Source organism: Pleurodeles waltl, chromosome 5 (assembly GCF_031143425.1).
Source record: "Pleurodeles waltl isolate 20211129_DDA chromosome 5, aPleWal1.hap1.20221129, whole genome shotgun sequence".
In the NCBI taxonomy this organism is placed as follows: domain Eukaryota; kingdom Metazoa; phylum Chordata; class Amphibia; order Caudata; family Salamandridae; genus Pleurodeles; species Pleurodeles waltl.
The window spans coordinates 1,148,828,533-1,148,834,554 of record NC_090444.1 but is presented as its reverse complement, the minus strand read 5'-3'; the positions used below and the strand labels follow the sequence as shown (position 1 = coordinate 1,148,834,554).

The 6,022-nt window shown below is 43.5% G+C and overlaps 1 protein-coding gene across 1 annotated transcript in view; it reads left to right on the top strand.

The window, feature by feature from the left end:
- The window catches only part of CEP85L (centrosomal protein 85 like), a 415,641-nt gene that overhangs the window by 242,946 nt on the left and 166,673 nt on the right, over positions 1-6,022 (top strand). The window lies entirely within an intron of this gene.

The following is a 6,022-nucleotide window of genomic DNA, read 5'->3' as shown; positions in this document are numbered from 1 at the left end:
ACGTCAGAACGGTACCAGAACTTGCATACTAATTTACTCATCCTCCTATCCATTTTTCTTATTGAATTAAGCGCCCACTCTAGAGATCTGTCTGTAACTTACATGTTGCTCACGCCTTAAGCATACATTTTCTTTGCCCTTTGAAAGCTTGTGCTGGATCTGTCCTGCGGAAACTGGAAGGCCGCACTTTTTACTCCTGTGAGAGATGCGAACTTGCTTTGCTACTGTCACGTGGTCCTTGTTCTGTGAGACAGTGAAGCTTGCATTGCGGCTGCTGCCCCATCTGTACCTCTCCTGTGCTGGGAAGAGCTCGTGCTGACGCCAACCTAGCTGTAGCTGTCCTCTGAAGGAGGGATGCTTTCACTGTTTCTGCCCAGTGTGTTGCTGTTCTGTGAAGAAGATTGCTGTTGCCCCATCCTATATAAAAATAAGTATATTTTGAATAAACTTGCATGAAGTGCCCAGATCACGTAGAAGTTTTTATTGGACCCAGGGCAAAACTAAGAGTGGGGCCCTGACATAGAGTTCCTGATTTCAATCACAGCTTCCCAGCTTGACCGAACAGTGACAACCTGGACAAGTACTTTTCTTCCTTGTGCCTACTTTTCAGTGATCATCACATTTGAGAGCACCGTAACACAATTCCAGACGTGCACTGTACCAAAAAACCTCTCGTATGCAGTTTATTAGGGCATAACTTTCTCCATATGTAACAACCGTAAAGGCAACGGCTTGCCTCATGGGGCACTGATAAAACCGTCAGCAGTGCAGAAGGTGGAAATAACGTGATATCTGTCCAGGATCTGAATTGCACATTGCATCCCAGCTTGCAAGCTTGATCAAACAATTTGACCCTAGGCAATTACGTTTGTTCACTGTGCCTCCCTTTCCATGAATGTCACTTTCAATATTACCTTGAAAAAGGTCAGGATACACTCTGTAAAACAACCTTTTGTTATGTATGGTTCAATTGATCGTAATGTTAATCCAGCTATAAATAAAATAAACGCTTATGGAAGAAACAAGACAACTGACTTGCCTCAGCCGTTAATAAAATGATCACGGCAGAAAGGGTGTGGTTTACTAACTTTAATGAAGGTCACTCAGTGCTCTGATATAATGTAAGGTACTAGAGTGAGCCAATACAGGTTACGCTTTTTAGATAAAAGTAATAAATACAGTCACTCAGTGACACTTTTAGCAAGGTAGGAGGTCCAGGCTGAGCTAAGAGCTGTTCTCCTCAATCTTCATGGTGCTATTTTCCAGACTGGCTCCCACACAGAGACTTACGGGACCTGGCCGTCACTGCAGCACTTCCACTGCCCTATTGGCACTGGAAGCAAGGTAGGAGATGCTTTGTGTTAGGTGTGTAGTCCACTGTCTCAAGCCTGCACTCTCGTGGCCCGCATCCAGTCAGCTGTGAGTGTGGCTTGGCAGCGTGACCATGGTTTGTTTCATAGTGCAGACTACAATTACAGTGACACTCCCTGTGAAATAAGCTGAACATGCTGACAGCCTTGTCAGTAGCATGTTGCAAAACTGCTTCAAGGAGCAGGACCCCGAGTACATTTTCCACATTGCCCCAACCCCCTTCTGAGGCTCGTGTACATGCCCCATGAAGTAGGGATTATTTCATAATATTTGTGAGATACCGGTATTCAGTGTTTGAAGCGGGCGGGATGGGAGGGGCACAACCTGCCCATACTTATAAGATTTATGAAAAAACATTCTCCTACTTTTTTGTAAAAACTCAACCGTCCTGGGATGGGTAATTCTGTCAGTTTAAATGCCTGAGCTGGTGTCATTCAGTGAGTTCCTGTGCGGTGAAACTGAAGCCAGTCAGACAGCTAAAGAAGCTTGACTGCCAGGGTGCTTGCTTGCCTGAAAGAAATGCAAATGTGAGCTACGAGTTAATCTGCAAATGTAAAGACTGCTTTGGGCACCGTACTGGCTTTAATTGACTTAATCATTCAAAGCTTTGTGTTGACAAAGATTTATTCTTTCTGAGTGTTAGAGCAAAGAGTTACCAACTGGGCTGTAAAGTGCATGCTTTTAAATGTAAATATATCTGTATCACTCTTACTACACCAGAAGGTGTTGAAGGGACAGTAATGTAAACAAATTGCACTACACACACTCTGGGTTTTACAAAACTCCTTGTTTTGGAATAACCATTTTATCTTAAACATTTTGCACATTTTGTAGCAGTCTCTCTTATACTGTGTGTACTCTGTCACAGGCTATGACCTTGTAGCACTGAAAATACACATCACTTTTCTCCACTTAGCAACCAACATTTAATTCTGTGGCTGTCTGGTTATACACAGACCTCTGCTGTGCCTTAACTATTAGGTTTCGCAATGTACTATAGTGCATTTCCCAATGAGTAACAACTTTTAAAATTTATTTTTCATTTAAGCTGCAAGTTATTTTATATGTAGCTACCTGACGGTGAAAGACTAAAAAAAAAGTACTGACTATTTTATTATTTTTAGTCACGCCTTTGACCCCGCCCCCAATGCATGCAGCATCCCAGTTCCCATACTTTTTTTTTTAATGCACTTTGATACTGCCTGTATCCCTGGGGAAGATGCCAGAGTCCACAAGGCAATATTCAGGCACCAAAACATACTGGTGGAAAAAAGGAGGGTTCACTGCTCAGCCCTCCTCTTTTTATTCTTGTGGTAGGGAGATGCCAGTAAAAAAACATTTTTTGCTCACCCACAAACACTTTTAATGAAAGTCTGACAGGTTATATTAAAGGAAGAGCATAAATGTTGACATAATTGACTTAGCATCACCCAAACTAGATAACCCATGAGTGGGGAAATGGACAACCAGAGAACAATGTTACTCTTGAATCCTTCCCAGTGCAGATATGGAAGTCACTGATGAGCGATCATCAACCTTTATGAATACTTGTATATATGATAATCCCATAGAAGTTTGAACAGTTTCTTGCAGACGTTTTGTACTTCTTGTACATTTGTCTGTTTATTAAAATCATACAACAGTACTTTAATGCTTCTTATTCACTCTTTAGTGTGTTAGCTACCTGTGTTTTGCCTATCCTGTATGGGTGAGGAAATCGTGTGATTTACCTTCTACAGCCACCCGTCCTTTACTTATACTTTGTGTTCGGGAAGGTTGTACTGCTGCTGTCTCTTGCAACTTTATTGTGTTGTGGAGCTAGGTATAAAACTTTACATTACAATAAAAATCAGTTCTAGTTGCCGTACCTTGTTTTAATACATAATGTGAGGGAATTAGTGAATTGAACCCTTGTAAAATATGTGACCAGAGTACCCTTTAGGTTTTACAAATCGAACACAAGCAGAGTATGAAATGGAGTAGGCGGCTTTGTAAAATTTTAAAACTCTGGTGACGAGCAGCTTCATGTCGTGGACATGGCACCTCTAGACATTTCTGGCATTTTAGCCTACAGCACTTTGAATGCAGGGGTTTTAGCCCATAATGAAACTGTCAAAAGCAAAACTACAAGTCCCACAGTGCATTTTGCTGTTGGCTGAAAAATACATATTGGTATCTTGTATGATAGGGCAGAGTTCTAAATTGCAAAATGAAATTTCGTCTTTGTCTCTCTGCTTTTTTTCTTGTAGGCAGACACAGGTTAAACAGCTCAGTGGGTAAAAAGACACAGACAGCCTTTCTCATGCAAATACAACCATCTCCTGCTAATGGGCTACCGTTAACACTCCTTGGAAAACCAGAATTTTACAAGGACCCGATTTAGCAGTTAGATATGTCTAGAGACACAAAGACAGAAAAATAATGACCCATAACCCTCTTTTTCTCAGCCCATTCTTAGGGTTTGTGTGATTTAGGTGATGCACTTAAAACAGCACTGTGATATGCCCTGCACTGAACAAGTGCAGCACACGCTGCAGGTGCTGCACCAAGAGAGATGTCACTGAGAATACTCACTCACAAACACACATATTCAGTGGCATTCTCAACGTTGTATTTATTCACTGTCCATTGGAAAGTAATTTTTTTAAATTTGCCTTAAACCTTTCAACCCATGGACCGATCTGCACAACATTTGGCAGATGCTTAGCATAGTCAGCCAGGGTCTGGCATATTATGCATCATGCAGGAAGAAGGGCCTTTGGCTAGGCCCTGCACCCAACAGTTGCGAGCGGTGAACCCCACAGTACATCATGATTTAGTCACAGGAGGACCCAATCAACTGTGGATAGCCAACCCCTTGTTTCGTCAAATATTTCCAAAGGCCTTACAAAATATCTGGTGTTGCCAGTTGGTTTTGTATACTGGTGTACATCCCCTCTCAATACCGTGCTCATCAGTGGAGCTGGAAAGGGAAGTCGAACACAGCAAGACCAGTGCACAAGGGGCGTGGCTGTGCTGCCTGTGGATGGTCTGCTGTGCTTTTCATCAGTCATTTCCCGGCCTCCACCGCACCACTGAGTTAGAAACCATGGTAGGTCTGGCAGGCAAAGAAAACAAAGCAGAGCATGTGCCCCTGTGAATTATTAAAAAGGGGGTAATGGGGCGTGGACGGTGACCTGCGTAATTATCTGAAAAACACACCCAACAAAAGGGTAGGAAGGCAGTGGAGGCCGCAACATGAAAACATCTTCATCACAACCCTCCCTTCCCAGGTTGCTAACCACTCATTGTGCAGTTGTTGACTGAAACAAAAAGAGGAATGGAGAAGAGCGGCTCGTTTTGGGGAAGAGTGGCGCTTCAAAGGGAAAAAAAAAAAACCTGTCATGGTGGATAAGCAAGGGTAAGTCGTTAGGCAGAAACTTCACCAAGGGTCCTCCACGTGCTCCATTGGTCAGTGTCCCACAGAGAAAAGGCCTAGAACTGGCTGTGCATACCTCTCGACTGCTTGAGTCTCCATCCTTCTCTCTTGTGTCCTTTGCCCTCTGTTTACTAACTCACTCACCGCTGCTGACATGTACTTTAGGTGTGAGTGGAAAAGCATTTAGTGGGGTGTGGAATGACTTCGGGGCATGGGCCTTTAAGCTGGTAAGTATGAGGTCATCCAGTTTTTTTTTTTAATTCCTTTGTTGGCAAATTGCAAGATACAAGTGCCAGTAGTAAATAATTAGTCTATATGCCGTTCATTTTTAGGGTCACATTTATTGTTGCTGGGTACATATACAGTATTAGTCTACTTATTGCTTCTGCAAGGAGGGTTAGTGACGTCCGAGGTGCAAATCGAAGTAAGCCTGCCTAAAGCAGTCACAAGAATGTGGTGTTAATTCCTTCATTTTCTGCCTTCGCCGGTATTAGAGCTGAGCCTGCGACTGATTAAAGTTGGCTTGCTGACAAAATATTAACAGAGGGGGCAGGAGACTGTGGTTAGTTGTCCTTTTAACAACTGTAGTGTATACATGCTGTGAGTGTTTTCATCACACAGTTTACTGGCGACCGCAGGCACCCACATCTTTGTGGTAGAAGACCTGGGGAGGTGGTACCACCTCCACGGAATTGTCTGGGCCCATGACTGGACCAGGTGGTCATTGGCCTTGTGACAACGTATGCTAGCAGGTGGGCTCCAAAGTGCCTTTGTCTGGTAGTACCCAGCCATCGCTCCTGCAAGCGGGTTCGTTCTGCCTTGCTCCAGAGGAAGCGCTTGCATCAATCAGCAGCAGACATCATCCTATCGTCTCCAGGTACTGTAATTCAAGAGCCTCTTTATTTCTAATTGGTGCGTCACCAGTCATTGTCCCATTCTGTGAGGGGAACATGACATGGCATCCTTTTGCTGCTTTGGAAACCTGCAGTGCACTGCGCTAAATGTTCAGAGGAAACTGGCACCAGAAGAGGGTTATTTTTATCATGTGTGAAAGGTGTGTAGGTGACGCCATTTTTAGTTGGCCAGATCTGGATTGTTATTTGGCATTGATAGCATTGAGCCAATAGTATGACTTCCCTGAGCCTTCAGTATTCCTGGAACGTCTTTCCAGAAGGGTGTGAGGTGTCTATTGTATACAGAGCCTGACTATATTAGAGGCAGTGTTCCGTCAGT